The sequence below is a fragment of the Hordeum vulgare genome, chromosome 6H (genome assembly GCF_904849725.1).
Source record: "Hordeum vulgare subsp. vulgare chromosome 6H, MorexV3_pseudomolecules_assembly, whole genome shotgun sequence".
In the NCBI taxonomy this organism is placed as follows: Eukaryota; Viridiplantae; Streptophyta; class Magnoliopsida; order Poales; family Poaceae; genus Hordeum; species Hordeum vulgare.
Genome location: NC_058523.1, coordinates 200,961,475 through 200,982,458, shown reverse-complemented (window position 1 = coordinate 200,982,458; position 20,984 = coordinate 200,961,475). Strand labels below are relative to the sequence as shown.

Sequence of the window (20,984 nt, the reverse complement as noted above, 5' to 3'; positions counted from 1 at the left end):
ACTTGCAAGACCGGATCTAAAACACACATATATTGGTGACAACATAATAATTTCATATCTGAAATCATGGCACTCGGGCCCTAGTGACAAGCATTAAGCATGGCAAAGTAGTAGCAACATCAATCTTAGAACATAGTGGATATTAGGGATCAATCCCCGTCAAAACTAATTCGATTACATTATAGATCTCATCCTACTCATCACCGCCCAGTGAGCCTACAAATAGATTACTCACCAATGATGAAGAGCTTCATGGAATTGGAGAGGGAAGAAGGTTGATGATGACGATGGCGACGATTTCCCCTCTCCGGAGCCCAAAACGGACTCCAGATCTACCCTCCAGATGAAGAACAGGATGTGGCCGCGCCTCTGTATCGCAAACGCGGTGAAATCTTCTCTCTTGATTTTTTCTGGGACGAAAGTGAATTTATAGAGCTGAGTTTGGGGGCGGCTGAGCCATGTGGGCTCCACAAGCTTGGTAGCCGCCACTAGGGGGGCGGCGGCTACAAGGCTTGTGGCCCACTGGTCCATCCCTTCCGGTGGATCTTTGCGCAGGTATTTTTCATATTTTCCAGAAATATTCTCCGTAAATTTTCAGGACGTTCTGAGAACTTTCATTTCTGCACAAAAACAACACCATGGCAATTCTGCTGAAAACAGCGTCAGTCCAGGTCAGTTCCATTCAAATCATGCAAATTAGAGTCCAAAACAAGGGCAAAAGAGTTTGGAAAACTAGATACGATGGAGTCGTATCACGTCCCGAGAGGCACCGGCGAGGTTCGAAGGCGGCACTACGACGGCGGCGATAGCAAATGCCACGCCTAAACTTGCAGCAAGCACGGCGGTGCGTTCATTCGTGCTTTGCAAGACCACCACAAACAACGCCCCGAGGGAGGCGACCCCCAATCGGTGTGCAGAGAAGACACCTGCGCACCAATTTCACGGCGCGCAGGGCCAACCTCGTCAATATCCCCCTGTTGAGAGTGCATATCGGGTGACGGCTCATGGAGGCGCTCCTCCTGGCGCTGCGAGGAGTCAGAGCACCACCCATGCCTCACATCACTCCATGCCCAAAACCAGGGGAAGCCCTGGTGCAGGCCCAGCTGATGCTGAATTTCCCGCCCGCGCCAAAAAACATGCAAGAATGGTGGGCGACCATCCAAAGTCTGCTAAGCTTTGCAAATCATGACCGGCCAGATGAGGCGGAAGCTTCACACACGCATTAGGCAGCCACGATAAGGCCCACCGTCGGACACAGCGCATGCGGGGAGCCTACGGTGTGGTCGCCTCCACAACAACAACCTACCCGCAGGACCGACATGCAGGAAAAAATGTCCCACGCCTCGATGAACCCACGGTAGAATAAATATCAACGCCGGGTCCAGAGGGACAGACGCAAGGAGGATGCGTGCACAACCATCGAGACTCGGCAAGAGACACGTCGCCAATCGGACGGTCGCGATGATCTAGTCGTTCATGAGCCAGCACTGGGAGCACCTCACAGCCAACCTTACAAGGTTCATTTCCCGGTGTTCACCCGCGAGCTGCGGCAAGTCCGTTGGCATTGTAGGAGAGCCTTCAAGCCGGAGCTGTCGGAGAAGTACAACGGCAAAGATCAGCTTGTTAGAATTCCTTGGCATCTACAAAATAGTGGTGTAGGCTCCTGAAGACGTGACGATAATGTGGTCGCCAACTGCTTCCCATTGGCGCTCAAGCCTAACTTGAGGAGTTGGCTGATGAACTTGCTGGAGGGGTCTATTTCCTCGTGGGTGGATCTATGCAACCAATTCGTGGGTGCGAACCATGGGGGCCACAAGCTCCTGGAGCAGCCCAGTGATTTGCATGTGATTCCTGAGAGAGATGGCGAAACCCTCCGCAATTATATCCATATATTCAACCGTGTACATCATAACATCCCGGACATCCACCCTGCCACGATGATCGTTGCATTCCACACGAACATACACAATCACCGGATGCACAATGAGATCAGTATAAAGTAGGTACGAGATGTTGCCGAGCTTTACTGTCTGACAGATAGATGTGCACGGGCTGAAGAAGGAAGAAGGCTCCCAAGAGAGGATGCATGCATGGAAATCGACTCAAACGACAACGACAATGCGTCCACCTCCAAGGCGAAGGGCCGGAACCGCAACAAGAAGCGTGATGGCAAGGCAATTATGGCTGTCGAAGGCGCCAACAACTCCACTGCTGGCAAGAAGGCCAAGTCTGAGGGGTCCAGCAAGGATGTTGCTGCCTGCTCTGAAGATGACGAGGCCGCGGTAGGAGAGAAGACCGATAGTCCATGCTGCAAGATGCACCTCGCTAAGGGCCAGAACATCACCGAGTGCCACCAAGTAGAGCAGCTTGCTAAGAAACAAAAGCAAGAGTATGAAATGTGTGACAAGGATAAAGGATAGGACGGTGCGGGTCAATCTGGCAAGAAGAACCGTAGAAACCACCACAACAAGGCCAAGCAACAAAAGAAGACAGCTGCTCACGGCCGAGACAAGAGGTCAGATAATGAAGAAGTAGATGACGATGAGGACGAAGAAGAATCTGATGGCCAGGAGTTCCAGAAGGCGGTGAATGCCATGTGTGTCGACGGGGGCACATCTTCTCCCTCCTCCCACACGCAGATCAAACAGTGGAATCATGAAGTGAACACAACAGAACCAACGACAAAGGCAAGGAAACCTCTCAAATGGTCCAACACTCCCATTATCTTTAATGCTGAGGACCTCCATGACCACACAAATGTCATCGGGTGTGCGCCATTCTTGGTCTCGCCTAAAATCCGCAACCTTAAGGTCACAAAGATGTTGGTCGACGGTGGGGCTGGTGTGAACTTGATCTCACCCGACGTGATAAAGCGGCTGCAGATTCCCGACACGAATCTCAAGCGAATAGGGTCCCTCGAGGGTGTCAACACAAGGAAATTGTAGCCCAAGGGGAAGAGAACTATATCGGTGACGTTTGGAAATGAGCTCAACTTCAGGACTTAAAGGGTGACCTTCGACGTCGCCACACTACAAGGAATATGCTAATACACGACGCTGTATTTTCGTCGCTACATCGTCACGGTTTTTAGTTTACGACGATCTCACGACGAAAAACCAAGTATCGAAAACGGAGAGTCGCAAATGAACAACAGCGACGTTTTGATCAAAACCGTTGTAACCTTTACGACGATCCTAAATCGTCGTTGGCAACCTAACCCAGTCCTACGTGGTAGTCCTACGTGGCAAAATTACGACGAAATCAAAACGTCATGGTTGAAATCAGCCCAACCCATTTCAATTGATCACATGGGCTGGTTTTATTTTTTTTTGAGTTTTTTCTTATTGGGCTTCTTTTTGAGCCTTAGCCCATTTATACCCACTTTTGTTTTCTTTTTCGAATTTTTTTTAGGTCCTGGCCTTTTAGTGCCCAAATATATTTGATCCAATTTCAGTTTTGACATTTTTTCATTTTTGAATTCAGCAACTTTTTGTTTCAGAACTTGGTTTTATTTCTATGTGTTGGGCCTTTTCAACCCAATTATTTGTCCAATATTAAATCCAACACTATTTCATATTCAAATCAAGAAAACTTCAAGTCAAATTGAAACCATCCATCATATAACATCACATAATACATCTTTCATGTTTACATAACACAATAACTCATCTCATGAATACATTTCTTTACACTGAAATATAGCAAGAACAGACAGAATTGCACAATAGAACAATGGCACATCTGCTACTATCCGAACAGTACAATGAACTTCATTCCACTCTCCTATGAAACATGCTCGAGATGCGACAACTTGTCACCCTACAAAAACATTACACTGCACATGAATCAATCAAAATGAAATAAATATAAAAAATATTAGAAATAAAAAAGATAGGAAATAAATATAAACAATATTAGAAATAAAAAGATTTGTGTTCATCCTCAAGATGATGTTAAAAGAAATGCAAACAAAAGTGAAAGAGACATGCACTTAGTTTTTTTTGTGAGAGGAAGTTGTGCGCGCATAACAGATGCATGTGTATGCGGAGTCGATCATCTCGCCTCTAGCAGAATCCTACACTGCGCAATGCAAACTATTCTACCATGGAGTAGCAACAAATTAACTATCAAAGTCAATTAACGATGCATATTATGCAATGCGATTTCAGTTCTCCACCAACAAACATGATGCATGCATGCATGTATGCGTGCAACAAATTAACTGCACAAGCTAATTAAGCTACGTACTTCCTCTGTAAACTAATATAATAGCATTTAGAACATTATTTTAGTAATCTAAACACTCTTATATTAGTTTACACAGGGAGTACATAATATAATCCAGTCCAGCTAGCTAGCAATCAGACCAACTAGCTAGCAATCAGACCAACTACCTAGTACTACTGTACAAGATAAATGAAGAAGCTCCTCTCTGATCTGCAGCTACATATATATCCTATCCATACTAGCTACCGTGTACTAGGTGCTAATCAACTCTGGACAGAAGAGAGACCGGACCTGCAGGCTGCAACCGAACCGCACGGAGGGTTATGTGGAAGCAGAAGAGAGATAGAAGAGAGACCGGACCTACATATATTATCCTATCCACATAATTCAAGACAAACAGAATCTTGCATGGCCACATAGTTTGCATTTCTAGATTATGTGGCTTTCCATTGTATAACGTCTTATTTATCATGCGTTATTTAGCACATTATAACTAGAATCTTCCAGAATATGGCAAAATTGAAAATTCACATAGTCCTTATAGTGCTAGATAGTTGATGACAACATAGTTCCAGAATATCCAACCCTGAATTTGTTTGTCATCAACCCTGATATAATGTAGCTATAATGGCCACATAGTTCGTATATATAGTGCTTTCTATTTTCAGTTTGGCCTCTTAACTAAAACTTCATTCTGTATCTAAAAGAAATCCGCTCTTATTTCATACAGTACCGAGTAGTATGCTTCATGTTAACTTTTTGCCCGCCATTTGGAACACATGACACATAGCTGAAAACGTAAGGTGGGAGTGGAGGAATGAGGATTATAGTCCAGGGGGGTCAGGCTGATGCTACAGATTTGCGATGACATGTGGGTTGTGGGAAATATAACGAACTTACCAGCACTGCGGAGATTAACACTGCTCGTTTGGTTGCTCATCAAACCTGTTCCCAACGATTCCCAGAGAGCAGGCCTAGGTTAAGAGCTTCCCTCCTGAGATTCCAACTCGAGAAGGAAGAGCTGAGCACGGTGCAGTCTTATTATCCCTAACTAAATCTCTAATCGGCCAATCAAGATCGCAATTCGCATGGACGGATCGGGAATCGGGAATCCAACTCAAAGAAGACAAGGAAAAGATCCGAGCTAGGCGAGAGAGAGGAATCAGGCCATACCGTTCTGGAGGTATGATCCAAGCTAGTTATCAGTGAACTGTCTTCCATAAATATAAATGATTGATGTAACCGTCCCTTGTCGATTTCAACATGACGATATGAATCAACCTGAAGAAATATGTGCATTACCTTCTGCCCATGTGAAATACGCCCTATCGCTGAACAATGCACAAGGCACAATGTTCATCAGCAAGCAGCAACGACAATACATCGACAAAAATACGCTTCAATCAAGCAAGCTTACCCGTAACAGATGCCTGCCCACCGAGGTCTTCGTAGAGGGCTTTGACAAAGTCCTTGTAGAATCCAACAATACGTGCCACACAGACACATCAGAGCAACATTAAGCCCCTGACTGACCGATCCTTCTTCACGCATCAGCACCTCAACAAATGATCACTTATAGCGCGCCGGCGGCGGTCACCTACCTAGATTGCCAGGGACGACCAGCATGTGGAGCGACGGCGACGGCTCCTTGGACCTTATCTCGAGCAGCTCCGTCGCGAAGCTGCAGAGGATTTGACTTTCGAAGCACTAGCAATTAGCGACGGTTGCGGATGCGGACGGCGGCTACCTCGAGACCATGGTGATCCTGGCCGTGGCCCGCGCCCTCGGGGGGAATGGCCTGAGCAGCCCCGCCCTCTCCATGCCGGATCCGGCGCTTCGCCTCGCCGCCGCCGGTCTAAACAGCCTCGGGAGCTACCCGATGGGGGCAGGACGAGGGGGGCGGGCTCCCGCAAGTCGCCTCGCCAGGAGGGTGCCGCGCGCCGCCGGAGAAGAGAAGAGAGGGTTCAGGCTTCGGAGCGACATGAAGGCTGACGGGTGTTTCACAGTCAGCTACCTTCTCACCGATGGGATGGCGGGCCAGGGCGGGCGGCTCGAGGCCGTCGAGGTGCGGAGCAGGGGGAGGAGGACGGGGAGGCAGGTCGGGCAAGCGGTGGGGAGGGGAGAGGGTGGGAGCGGCGGCCATGACCGACGACGACGGCGACGACGTATGAGGGAGCGAGGCGGGGCGGTGGGTGGCGGCGGCGCCGATGTGGGGAAGGCATTGAATCGGGGAGCTTGGGAGCTCGGGAGGAAGGAGAAGAGAGGAAGAAAGGAGGCGGGGGTGGATGAAAAATGCGAGGAGGACAAACGTAGGGTTTCATCTACAGAGTAGAGGGCTGCCGTTGGATCCGGGATTATCCAACGGTCCTTGATGCATGATCCGTGTGATATTCTTATGGACCAATCAGAACGGAGTAAACACTATGGGTGTGTTTGGTTGTCCGTGCTGCACCTGCATAGCATCCGAGATGCAATTTTCAGCTTGTTTGGTAAACCGTATGGCCATCTAGGCCTGGCCCAACCGATGCAAAAAGCACCCTCTCAGCCAGGCTGAGAGCTACGCCGGATTCGACCGTTCCTTGGATGCATGCACAAGTTGTGCAAAACGCCCTTCTCCTCCCATCCCCTCTGTCCGGCCTCAAACTCGTCGCTGCTGCCTTCTCACCCTTGTCGCCATCGCCTCCTTCTCCTCCTCTCCGCTACCGTCCCTTTTTGCTAGTTGCCGTCCACAGGAGATAACACAAGAGAGGAACAAAGCTCGATCTGGCGCAGAAGCCATTAGTTGTTGCCGGGACGGAGAGGAAGGCGTTCGGCAGGGTGGTCTCGAGCGCGGCCACGCGGCGCAGGAGCGAGTGGAGCAGGAGCTGGCCGTGGTCGGGAGGGTTCGGTTGGTGCTGATGTTGATGCTGCTGCGGCGGCGCAGGGGCAGCCGCAAGGGCGGGCGGCTGGGATGGACACGCTCGACGTTGAGTGCCAGCAAGTGGATCCTGTGACGACCGCCGACAAGTATCTCGATCATGCGGCGGTGGCGGCGCTGGGCTCGCTCGAAGTCGAGCGCCGGCAAGTGTCTCGATCCAGCGGCGGTGGGGGATCTAGATCTCAGCCTGGCACCTCATACAACCTACCAAACACATATTTAGCCTGGCTAGTCCAACATCACACAAGCAACCAAACACACATCTCAGTGTACCATTGCATCAGCCCAGCCAGGCCACAATATGCCAGCATGCTAGATGCGATGCAGCCAAATGTGACCCGGGCAACCAAACACGCCCTATGAGTACGTTATGCCCATCTAAATTGATTGTAATTAACTGAAAGTAAAAAAAAATCATAAAAAAACATTTACTATTTTTGAGTGACAAAGATGGTTTTTGTGAAGGATCTTGTTGACACCTGATTTTGGTATGGAAAAACACATTATTAGGATGGATTCATTTTCCATTTTCCGAGTGCTCAAAATGAGTTTTTTTGTGAAGAACATACCATATATTTTTGCAAAATTGGACCAAATCATTTCTATAAAATACTAGGCCATATTTAATGTACAATTCAACAAATGGTTGGGTGTGAAAATATTTTATCCACCTCTCGTGAAAAAGACAAATTTCTACAGATTCAGCTAGAAGCAGGTCAAATTTGAACTACAGCTGCATTATAGCTTGCTCTTTATTTTTTCCAAAAATATTTTTACGTACAAAAGTATTTGTTTAATCAAAGAAACACCAAAGTTTTTCCAAGATTCAATCACTAGCTAGGAACACTCATGCCCTCCGTTTTGACCGTATTTTGAAATGGGCATGAAAAAATCAAAATAAATCAAAAAAATGAAAAACCTTCACATTGCGTCATTATATTTGACAAAGTTAGCAGGTATAATAAGAAAATTGTAATATGGCAATTATTTTTAAAAAGTGTTATCAGAAATGAGCTATCATGAGTGAAGATTCATGGCTTTCAAGCCAAATAATCAATCTTATGGCCACATTCATGGCATACTTTGTTAAAATGACATCATATTGTGTACAAGGGTGCGTATTGGAATGACAGACAATGTTGCCTAAGAAAGTATTCATTTTCTTTGGTTGGAAAAATTATTTTCCATTTTTTGAGTACCTAAAATGAGTTTTTTGTGAAGGACCTACCATATATTTGTTACAAAATTGGACCAAATCATTTTTATAACATACTAGGACATATTTAATGTACAATTCACCAAATGGTTGGATGTTAAAGGTTTTTATTGACCTCTCATGAAAAAGACAAATTTTCGTTGAATCAGCTGGAAACGGGATCAAATTTGAACTACAGCTACATTATAGTTTGCTCTTTATTTTTCCCAAAAATCATTTCTAGGTACACAAGTATCTATTTAATTAGATAAACACCAAAATATTTCCAAGATTCAACCACAAGGTAGGAACGGTCATACCCGCTTTTTGACCGCATTTTAAAATGGCCATGAAAAATTCAAAAAAATCAAAAATATGATAAACCATTACATTGTGTCATTATATGTGACAAAGTTACCAGAAAAAATAATAAATTTGTAATACGAGAATTTTTAAAAAAAGTGTTCTTACAAATGGGCTATCATGTGTGAAGATTCATGTCTTTCAAGACAAATGATCAATCTTATGGCGACATTCATGTCACAGTTTGTTGAAATGATATAATATTATGCACAAGGGTGCATATTGAAAAGGCAAACAATGTTGATTAAGGAAGTTTTCATTTTTCTTGTATGTAAAAATCATTTTCCATTTTTCAAGTGCCCAAAATGATTTTTTTTGTGAAGGACCTACCATATATTTGTTTCAAAATTACACCAAATCATTTTTATAAAATACTAGGACATATTTAATGTACGATTGACAAAACAGTTGGGTGTTAAAAGCTTTTATTCACCCCTCGTGAAAAAGACGAATTTATGTTGATTCAGCTGGAAGCGGGCTAAATTTGAACTGCAGTTGCATTATAGTTTGCTCTTTATTTTTCCCAAAAATCATGTATAGGTACATAAGTATCTATTTAGTCAGAAATACATCGTGTGGTAGCTTGACGTCGAGGTTCGGATGGTAGTCGAGGGCCCCAACTCCAGAGCACGTGAACTAGCATGCCAACCGCATGGTCACCGCCTGACCGTTGTGTTGCCACGTGTTCTGGGTGGAATAGGCATGTCTGGTGGATTGTAAAATCCCTCGGTAGGTGTTAGGAATAAGAATATAATAGAATAATCTCACGAGGAGACTGAACTAAACTCAAACATGAATTAGTAGCCAAGTGTTTGATTAGCGGTGCGGGTAATGCACATACACAATGGGCCTAAATTTTGGCTGAGTATGATCATCTGCTAAGAAGTCTCTCTTGGGAAATTTTTAGCTCAAATGAATGAACCTAGTTGGCACTTGCTTTGCAAAGTAACACACTGTGCAGAAATATGGATGTTGAAGCTGGGATCAAATGAATGAATGGATTGAGCTGAAAATTGGTGTATGATGTTAATTTGGGCATATGAAGGTACTGTAAGAAAATTATACCATTTGAACATGCCAAAGTGACACTTCCTTCACAATGTGTCAATGTGGATAGAAAATGGTAATTGAAACTGGGCTCACATAGATGATTGGATTGAGCTGAAATTTGGAGGATAATGATGATTTGGGCACATTAAGGCACTGTAAATTTTTCATAAAATTTTGATAAACAAAAAATGCACTTCCTTCACAATGCTCTCTACTGAATAGAATATTGGGAAAAATATTGAGGGAAACTGGCTGAATTAAATGAGCTAAAATTTGGTGGAGTGAGGTTATATGGTCAGTTTCATCCCGTGGTAAATTTTCATCAACTATAAAGCAATATAAAATGTAGTTGCTTCACAAAATTAAAATATTACTAGAAACAAAAATTGGATGATGAGCTCACATGGATTGTCAGATGGGGCTAAAATTTTATGGAGAGCTATGTTTTGGGCACATAGAAGATGTGAAAGAAATTGAACTCATCACGATATTCCTATCTAGTACTTCCTTCACAAAGCTGTTCGCTGAACACAAACTTTGGAAATTTGCTGAGAATGATTTACTAGGCAAATCGTTATGTAAGTTTTCATTACGCAATGATTTGGATAGGAAAGAGTGCTCAAAAAATATGAGGGTAATCAAAGAAATAGGAATAGCACTTCCTTCACAAAGTGCTATTATGAACAGAATAGAAAAATGAATATTGCAGAATTATTTTTGAACTATGGAAGGAAAGGTTTTCACACATTTGAGGAATATATGATCCAAAGTATTTATGATAATTTTTCAAGAATTTTTGGAATGATAGAATAGTAGGTTGCTTCACAAACTAGGATGAGGTGGGATAAAATGGACCCACGAGTGACATGTCAACATAGTTAGAACATGTTACGACATTTTTATAATCGTCGTAAAAGTTATGACGATCTCATCTTATGTGGTTACGACGTTTTTGACTCACATCATCGTAATTTATATGTAGATTTGATCCCCTCAAATGGTTTACGACGATCACGGATGGAATCGACATAGATTTATGACGAATTCATCAACGACGTCTTAAAAAACGTCATGTATGAGCATATTTCTTGTAGTGCCAAGATGTCCCTACCATACAACGGGATCTTGGCCCGACCGACTCTGTCGAAGTTCATGGTGGCATCCCATCACGCCGACAACATGATCAAGATGGCAAGGCCGATGAGCATCATCACCATCCACGCTGATAACAAGGACATAGTCCTCTACATCGACAAGCTGTACCAGGAGGCAATTGCAGCGTCTACCGAGAAGGCACTCGCTCGTGGTGGCAAAACTTCCTGGGGAAGAGGAAGAGCAAGAAATCTAGCAAGGACTCAGTCAAGTACTCTGGGAAGCGCACCTCACGGTACTACACGCCCATCAAGCATTCACGTGAGACTTCTGCCGCCGGGAACAAGAAGAACAAAGTGACTATCCCCAAGTCGAAGCAAGTGGCCACACGGGAAGACGTCGAGGGAGGCACTTTCACCATATGTGCCACCCTCGAAGGCAAACAGGAAAGCACGCTTGTATCTTTCCTATGGCGAATATTGATGTGTTTGCTTGGCAACCATTTGACATCCCCGGTGTTCCTAGGGAGGTGATCGAGCACCACCTTGCCATCTGCCCCCACGTGCGCCTTTTCAGGCAGCAGGTATGAAAGCAAGCACTAGAGCGGCCGAAGTTCATTGCCAAAGAAATGAAGAAACTGGAAGCAGCAGGCCTCGTCAGAGGCGTCCTTCACTCAACATGGTTTGTGAACCCTGTGGTAGTGTGCAAGGTGAACGGGAAGTGAAGGCCTTGTATCGTCTTCACTGATGTCAACAAGGCTTCCCAAAGGACCCCTTCCCTTTGTCGTGCATCGACCAGATAATGGAATCAACCATCGGTTGCGACTGTCTGTCCTTTCTTGATGCGTACTCGGGTTATCACGAGATTTTCACGGCCAAGGAAGATGAAGAGAAAACAACATTCATCACTCCTTGTGGTACATATTGTTTCAAGGGCATGCCGTTTGGACTAAAGAGTGCAAGGACAACTTTTGCGAGGGTTCTCCAGGTCGATCTCAGTCCACAGCTGCACAGGAATGTATTATCCTACATGGATGGCATTGTGGTCAAGACCAAGGACGAAGGCACGCTGGTTCAAAACCTCGAAGAAACCTTTGCAAATTTGTGCAAGATCAACTTGAAGCTTGATGACCCACAAGTATAGGGGATCAATCGTAGTCCTTTCGATAAGTAAGAGTGTCGAACCCAACGAGGAGCAGAAGGATCTGCCAAGTGGTTTTCAGCAAGGTAAAATCTGCAAGCACTGAAATTGTCGGCAACAAGTGATTGTGTGGTGAGATGATTCGTAGCAAGCAACAAGTAACAAAAGTAGCAACGGTGCAGCAAAGTGGCCCAATCCCTTTTGTAGCAAGGGACAAGCCTGGACAAAGTCTTATAAGAGGAAAAACGCTCCCGGGGACACACGGGAATTTCTGTCATGCTAGTTTTCATCATGTTCATATGATTCGCGTTTGTTACTTTGATAGTTTGATATGTGGGTGGACCAGCGCTTGGGTACTGCCCTTACTTGGACAAGCATCCCACTTATGATTAACCCCTCTCGCAACCATCCACAACTACGAAAGAAGAATTAAGACAAAGTCTAACCATAACATTAAACTAGTGGATCCAAATCAGCCCCTTACGAAGCGACGCATAAACTAGGGTTTAAGCTTCTGTCACTCTAGCAACCCATCATCTACTTACTACTTCCCAATGATTTCTCTAGGCCCAAATAATGATGAAGTGTTATGTAGTCGACGTTCACATAACACCACTTGATTCTCTGCCCATTTACCACTCTCGGACAATTACCTTGCGTGTTGCTGATCTTTATAGCACCGGAACGATATACTTCCTCAACAACATAGGGACCTTCCCATTTAGAGAGAAGCTTTCCTGCAAAGAATCTCAATCGAGAGTTATATAGCAAGAGATAATCACCTACATTGAACTCACGCTTTTGTATCCTCTTATCATGCCACCTCTTAACCTTCTCTTTGAACAGCTTGGCATTCTCATATGCCTGAGTTCTCCACTCATCAGGCGAGCTAATATCAAATAACCTCTTCTCACCGGCAAGTTTGAAATCAAAGTTGAGCTCTTTGATTGCCCAATAAGCTTTATGCTCTAGCTCAAGAGGTAAATGACATGCTTTACCGTACACCATTTTGTACAGAGACATGCCCATGGGATTCTTATAAGCAGTTCTATAAGCCCACAGTGCATCATCGAGCTTCTTAGACCAATTCTTTCTAGACCTGTTGACAGTCTTTTGCAGAATTAGTTTAATCTCTCTATTGCTTAGCTCTACTTGACCACTGGACCGAGGGTGGCAGGGAGACGCAATTCTATGGTTGACATCGTACTTAGCAAGCGTTTTACAGAAATCACCATGAATGAAATGTGAACCACCGTCAGTCATTAGATATCTAGGGACTCCAAATCTAGGGAAAATAACTTCTTTAAGCATCCTGATATAGGTGTTGTGATCAGCACTACTAGTGGGGATAGCTTCTACCCACTTAGTGACATAATCAACAACAACTAGGATATGAGTATACCCACTGGATTTTGGAAAAGGTCCCATATAATCAAAGCCCCAAACATCAGATGGTTCAATGACAAGTGAATAGTTCATAGGCATTTGCTGACGTTTGCTAATATTACCTATTCTTTGACATTCATCACAAGACAAGACAAACTTACGGGCATCCTTCAAGAGAGTGGGCCAATAGAAACCTGATTGCAATACCTTGTGTGCAGTTCTATCTCCCGCATGGTGTCCTCCGTAGGCCTCAGAGTGACACTTCTGTAGGATCTGTCCCTGTTCATGTTTAGGTACACAATGTCTAATAACACCATCTACTCCTTCCTTACAAAGGTGAGTATCATCCCAAAAGTAGTGTCTCAAGTCAAAGAAGAATTTCTTCTTTTGCTTGTACGTGAAACTGGGTGATATATATTTGGCAACAATATAGTTTGCATAATCAGCATACCACGGTGCACTACGTGAAGCATTGATGACAATCAGTTGCTCATCGGGAAAGCTATCATCAATAGGTTGTGGGTCATCAAGAACGTTCTCCAACCTAGACAAGTTATCTGCTACTGGGTTATCAGCACCCTTCCTGTCGACAACGTGCAAATCAAATTCTTGTAGCGAGAGAATCCATATGATAAGTCTAGGTTTAGCGTTCTTCTTCTCCATGAGGTACTTAATAGCAGCATGATCATTGTGAATAGTGACTTTGGAATCAATTATGTAAGTCCTGAACTTTTCACATGCAAACACGACTGCTAAAAATTCCTTCTCCGTAGTAGCATAGTTTCTCTGGGCACAGTCTAGGGTTTTACTAGCATAGTGAATAACATTCAACTTCTTATCAACTCTTTGCCCTAGAACAACACCAACAGCATAATCACTAGCATCACACATGATTTGAAAAGGTAAGTTCCAATCAGGTGGTTGAACAGTAGGTGCAGTTATCAAAGCCCTCTTAAGTATTTCGAAGGCTTCCTCACAATCATCGTCAAAAACAAAAGGAATATCCTTTTGTAAGAGATTAGTAAGAGGCCTAGAAATCTTAGAGAAGTCTTTAATGAACCTTCTATAAAAACCAGCATGACCAAGGAAACTTCTTATACCTTTGATATCTGTGGGGTATGACATTTTTTCGATTGCATCAACCTTAGCCTTATCGACTTCAATACCTCTTTCAGAAATTTTATGTCCTAAGACGATGCCTTCATTAACCATAAAGTGACACTTCTCCCAATTCAAGAAAAGATTGGTGTCTTTACATCTCTGCAAGACTCGATCAAGGTTGCTCAGGCAATCATCAAAAGAAGACCCGTAAACAGAAAAGTCATCCATGAAAACCTCGACAATCTTTTCACAAAAGTCAGAGAATATAGCCATCATACATCTTTGAAAGGTGAAAGGTGCATTACATAAGCCAAAAGGCATATGTCTATAAGCAAAGGTAATGAAAGGGCAGGTGAAGGTGGTTTTCTCCTCGTCAGATTGTGCAACTGGTATTTGGGAGAAACCAGAATAACTGTCTAGAAAGAAAAAGTGTGTGTGTTTAGACAGTCTTTCTAGCATTTGGTCGATAAAAGGCAGAGGGTAATGATCTTTCCTAGTGGCTTTATTTAGTTTCCTAAAATTGATCACCATCCTATAGCCAGTAATAATCCTCTGTGGGATCAATTCATCCTTATCATTAGGGACAACGGTAATGCCTCCCTTCTTATGGACGCAGTGCACCAGACTCACCCAATCGCTATGAGCAACAAGATAGATAATACCCGCTTCCAGGAGCTTTAGTATTTCTTTTCTTACTACCTCTTTCATCTTAGGATTTAATCTCCTTTGATCTTCAACAACTGGTTTGAAATCAGGATCAGTTTTAATATTGTGCGGGCATAGAGTGGGACTAATGCCCTTAAGATCATCAAGAGTATATCCAATAGCAGCACGGTGCTTCCTCAGAGTTTTTAGTAACTTCTTTTCTTCATGCTCTGAGTGGCTAGCACTAATTAAGACAGGATATATCTCCTTTTCATCAAGATAAGCATACTTAAGAGTATCTTGCAACTGTTTAAGCTCGAACACAGGATCACCTTTTGGTGGGGGTGGATCCCCAAGTAGTTCAACATGCAAGTTATTCCTAAGGATAGGATATTGTTCTAAGACAAATCTATCTATTTCATCCCTTTCTTCTATATGCATATCATTTTCATGCTCAAGCAAGTATTGCTCTAAGGGATCAGTAGGAGGTACGGCAGTAGAAGCTAAGGCAATAGTTTCATCCCTACTAGGCAACTCCTTTTCATGAGGTTGTCTACCAAACTTGGAGAAATTGAACTCATGTGACACACCTTCAAAGCCAAAGTGGCAGTTTGCTTCTCACAGTCAATATGAGCGTTGACGGTACTGAGAAAAGGTCTACCAAATATAATGAGACAAAAGATATCTTGTGCGGTAGCAAGAACGAGGAAATCAGCAGGATACTTCGTTTTACCACACAAGACTTCAACATCCCTAACAATTCCCACAGGGCAGATATTATCTCTATTGGCAAGCTGAATAGTGACATCAATAGGCTCTATCTCAACAGGTGCAATCTCATCTTTGATTTCATCGTATAAGGATGGAGGTATTGCACTAACACTAGCAGCCACGTCACATAAACCATGATAACAATGATATCCTATCTTAACAAAAACCATAGGCATGCCAACAACATGCCTATGTTTGTCTCTAGCGTGAGGTTTAGCAATTCTAGCAACATCTTCACAAAAGTGAATATTATGTCCCTCAACATCGTCGGATAGAAGATCTTTGATGATAGCAATGCTAGGTTCAACTCTAATTTGCTCAGGGGGTGTAGGTGTTCTAATGTAGCCTCTACGTATCACAGTTGAAGCTTTAGAATGATCCTTTATCCTAACAGGGAAAGGTGGTTTCTCAATGTAAGCACTGGGAACCACAGGATCATTATAGGCAATGACTTTTTCTTCAACTGGAGTGGGTTTAACTACATTGACTTCCAAAGGAGGATGATATTTAAACCACTTCTCTTTGGGGAGATCAATATGAGCAGCAAATGATTCACACAATGAAGCTACTATCTCAGAGTCAAGTCCATACTTAGCGCTAAAGTCACAAAAAGTATTTGTCTCAACAAAGGACTTAACGCAATCAAACGTGAAATTCATACCTAACTCCTTACCTTCTTCAAGCTCCCAATCTTTAGAGTTGCGTTTAATTCTCTCCAATAAATTCCATTTTAAGTCAATATCTCCCTTCATAAAAGAACCGGTACAAGATGTGTCAAGCATGGTGCGATCATCATGGGAAAGCCGAGCATAGAAGTTCTGAATGATAATTTATCTCGAGAGCTCATGATTGGGGCATGAATATAACATTGATTTAAGCCTCCCCCAAGCTTGAGCGATGCTTTATCTGTCACGAGACCAAAAATTGTAAATATAATTCCGATCACGATGTACTAAATGCATAGGATAAAACTTTTGATGAAATTCCTATTTCAACCGATTGTAGTCCCATGATCCAGTATCATCACATAGCCTATACCATGTCAACCCCATAACCTTCAAAGATAAAGGAAAGACCTTCTTCTTGATCTCATCCTCGGGCAAACCTGCAAGCTTAAATAAACCACAAACTTCATCTACATAGATCAGATGCAAGTCTGGATGTGATGTTCCATCTCCTGTAAAAGGATTAGCCAGCAGTTTCTCAAGCATACCCGAAGGAAATTCAAAGAAAATATTTTCAGTAGGTGAAGCAGGTTGAGGAGCAACTCTTTGTGCTTCCGTTCGAGGTGAAGATACCCCGAACAAGCCCCTCAAAGGATTAGTATCCATAGTTACTAGTGACAATAAATTTCAGCACACTATATGAATGTTTCCTTACCAAGTTCCACTTACCAAAGGCGCTTCACTCCCCGGCAACGGTGCCAGAAAAGAGTCTTGATGACCCACAAATAGAGGGATCAATCTTAGTCCTTTCGATAAGTAAGAGTGTCGAACCCAACGAGGAGCAGAAGGATCTGACAAGTGGTTTTCAGCAAGGTAAAATCTGCAGGCATTGAAATTGTCGGCAACAAGTGATTGTGTGGTGAGATGATTCGTAGCAAGCAATAAGTAAAAAAAATAGAAACGGTGAAGCAAAGTGGCCCAATCCCTTTTGTAGCAAGGGACAAGCCTCGACAAAGTCTTATAGGAGGAAAAACGCTCCCGTGGACACACGGGAATTTCTGTCATGCTAGTTTTCATCATGTTCATATGATTCGCGTTCGTTACTTTGATAGTTTGATATGTGGGTGGACCAGCGCTTGGGTACTGCCCTTACTTGGACAAGCATCCCACTTATGATTAACCCCTCTCGCAAGCATCCGTAACTACGAAAGAAGAATTAAGACAAAGTCTAACCATAGCATTAAACTAGTGGATCCAAATCAGCCCCTTACGAAGCAACGCATAAACTAGGGTTTAAGCTTCTGTCACTCTAGCAACCCATCATCTACTTACTACTTCCCAATGCCTTCCTCTAGGAGCAAATAATGGTGAAGTGTTATGTAGTCGACGTTCACATAACAACACTAGAGGAAAAACAACATACAACACATCAAAATATCGAACGAGTACCAAATTCACATGACTACTATTAGCATGACTTATCCCATGTAGTCACGAACAAAAGTAACTACTAACAAAGCATAATCATATTCATGACCAGAGAGGTAATGAGTAGCATAAAAGATCTGAACATAAACTCTTCCACCAAATAATCCAACTAGCATCAACTACAAAGAGTAATCAACACTACTAGCAACCTTACAAGTACCAATCGAAGTCGCGAGACGGAGATTGGTTACAAGTGATGAACTAGGGTTTGGAGATGAGATGGTGCTGATGAAGATGTTGATGGTGATGAGTCCCCTCCGATGAGAGGAGTGTTTGTGATGACGATGGTGACGATTTCCCCCTTCGGGAGTGAAGTTTCCCCGGCAGGATCGTCCTGCCGGAGCTCTAGATTGGTTCTGCTCAAGTTCCGCCTCGTGGCGGCGGCGAATCCACAAAAATCTCCTCCCTGATTTTTTTCCAGACGAAACCCTTCATATAGCAGAAGAGGGGGGGGGGGGCAGTGGGCCAGCAGGCTGCCCACAAGCCGTCATGGCGCGGCCTGGGGGGTGGCCGCGCCGTGCAGGCTTGTGGCCACCTGCACGCGCCCCTCTAGCACTTCTTCGGCCCAGTATTTTTTATAAATCCAGAAAAAAAATCCTCGTTGATTTGTATGGCGTTTGGAGCTGCGCAGAATAGGTATCTCAACTTTGCTCCACTTTCAGTCCAGAATTCCAGTTGCCGACATTCTCCCTCTTCATGTAAACCTTGCAAAATAAGAGAGAAAAGGCACAAGAATTGTACCGTGAAGTGAAATAACAGCCCAAGAAGCGATAAATATCAACTTGAAAACATGATGCAAAATCGACGTATCAAAGCTCAACTCCAAGAAGTGCGTGTTCGGAGTCCCATCCGTCAAGCTCCTCGGTTTCTTTGTGTCACGGTGCATTATAGAAGCAAACCCCGCCAAGATTGAAGACATTGAATAGTTGGAAGCTCTGAAGCGCATCAAGGACGTACACCTCCCTCAGCAGGTTCATCTCCAAGTCTGCGGAACGTTCCCTGCCATTTTTCAAGATCTTAAAAAAGGCATGTCCTATGAAATGGACTCCGGAGGTGGAGCCTGTGTTGCAAGACTTGGAGAGGTACATATCCTCTCTGCCAACCTTAGTTGCACCCAAACCCGAGTAACCGTTGTGGCCATATCTGGCGGCAACCAACCAAGTGGTTATCGTTGCACTAGTGGTAGAGATGGAAGATCACGAAGATGAGACAACAACCCCTGAGTTGGCAAATGGAAAACCAGGGCCATCTCCGACCGGCCACGATGTCGACGGCAAGGATGTGGCACAAGAGGTTGGACGGCAGGTTGTGCAAAAGATGAAGACGATGCAGCGACCGGTGTACTTTCAGCTCTCTCCTATAGGGGGCTATGTCAAGGTACTACATAATACAAAAACTGCTCTTCGGTCTTCTCATGGACTCCTAGAAGTTGCGACACTACTTCCAAGCACACCACATCACCGTCGTCACCCACTTCCCACAGCAACACATACTTAGAAACCCGGAGGCAAGAGGAAGGATTGTCGAGTGGTCCGTGGAACTAACCAACTTTGATCTAAGCTTTGAGAGTACATCAACCATAGAGAGCAAAGCCTCAAAGAATTCATTGTTGAATGGACACCGATGCTAGATGAAGAGAGCCTAGAAACAATGCTTCATGGCAAGGAGGTGCCAGTGCGCTGCTTGTGACACCCAGCGGAGAGCACCTCAAGTACGTGATCTAGATGCACTTTCCATGAGAAATGTAAACCAACAACACAACTGAGTATGAGGGATTTCTTGCCGGACTACGGATATCATCTGACATTGGTATCAAGAAGTTGATAGTCCGAGGGGATTCACAACTGGTTGTGCGCCAAGTGAACAAAGATTACCAGAGTCCTCGGATGGAAGCGTATGTCGAAGAAGTGAGAAAGTTGGAGGAGCCTTTTGACGGTATACAACTGGATCACGTCCCCCAATGTAGAGAATGACATTGCCGATGACATGTCAAAACGAGCATCTTAGAAGTCGCCTGTGGAGCCAGACACTTCTGTACTCCAACTTACTCAGCCATCCGTCACAACATAAGATCAACTTACCAAGAAATGGAAGCTCAACTCCGATGACTATTTCTCTGCAGAGCGAGCAGTGGCTTCCCAGGTGGCCTGCTGGCGTGGCTAGGCCCTAGGTCGTGCCAGGAGGTCGCCTGGGTGGGTCCCACCTCCTCCGGTGCCCTCCTTTGGCCTATATTTAGATTCCGTGGAGGAAACCCTCACAGACTTTCTGGAATCGCAAATTTCTCCATTGTTCCGTCGCCACAGCGCTTCCGAGATCGGGAGCGTCAGGAGACCTCTTCCCGGCACCCTGCCGGAGGGAGGATTGACCTCCGGGAGCTTCTCCACCGCCATGGACGCTTCCCGGACGTGCAGTGAGTAGTCCTCCTTGGATCATGAGTCCATGACCAGTAGCTATGTGATGTCTTCTCTCCAATCTTGTGCTTCAATGGTTAGTCCTTGTGAGCTGCCCTACATGATCAAGGCATCTATGTAATTCTCTTGCTATTGCTATGCTCGGTTTGTTGGGATCCGATGGATTATGAGATTATGTTCAGATTTTTATGAGTTACATATTTGATTATCCTTTTATATTTTGTTCCTTATTGATTCATGCATGTTCTCCGTTGCTTTTATTGCTTTGGCCAAGTAGTAGATCGCAACTCCAAGAGGGAGCGTTATGCATGATTGTGGGTTCGGGCCCCTCGATGTCTAGCTTGAGTGACAACAAAAGTGAGACTAGGGGATGTGCTTGTTGCCACCAGGGAGAAAACAACGGTGCTTGTGACCACGATTGCAAGGATTGTTTACCTTACGCATAGTTCGTTAATGCAGTTGTCCGTTGCTTTGAATTTACACTTTGGGTGGGGCTCGCAACTTAATACCGGAGAGATGTTCTGGATAGATAT

At 44.2% G+C, this 20,984-nt stretch overlaps 1 long non-coding RNA gene across 2 annotated transcripts; it reads right to left on the bottom strand.

Moving 5' to 3' along the window:
* Positions 1–3,616: 3,616 nt before the first annotated feature.
* LOC123401487 lies at positions 3,617–6,069 on the bottom strand. 2 transcript variants are annotated; one of them, XR_006611096.1, is made up of 3 exons: positions 5,645–6,069; positions 5,401–5,508; positions 3,617–3,835 (listed from the first exon to the last, which is right to left on the bottom strand). It is a non-coding gene; the product is annotated as an uncharacterized LOC123401487 (long non-coding RNA). The 2 variants fall into 2 exon arrangements; XR_006611095.1 differs by having other exon boundaries at positions 3,617–3,819.
* Positions 6,070–20,984: the final 14,915 nt, after the last annotated feature.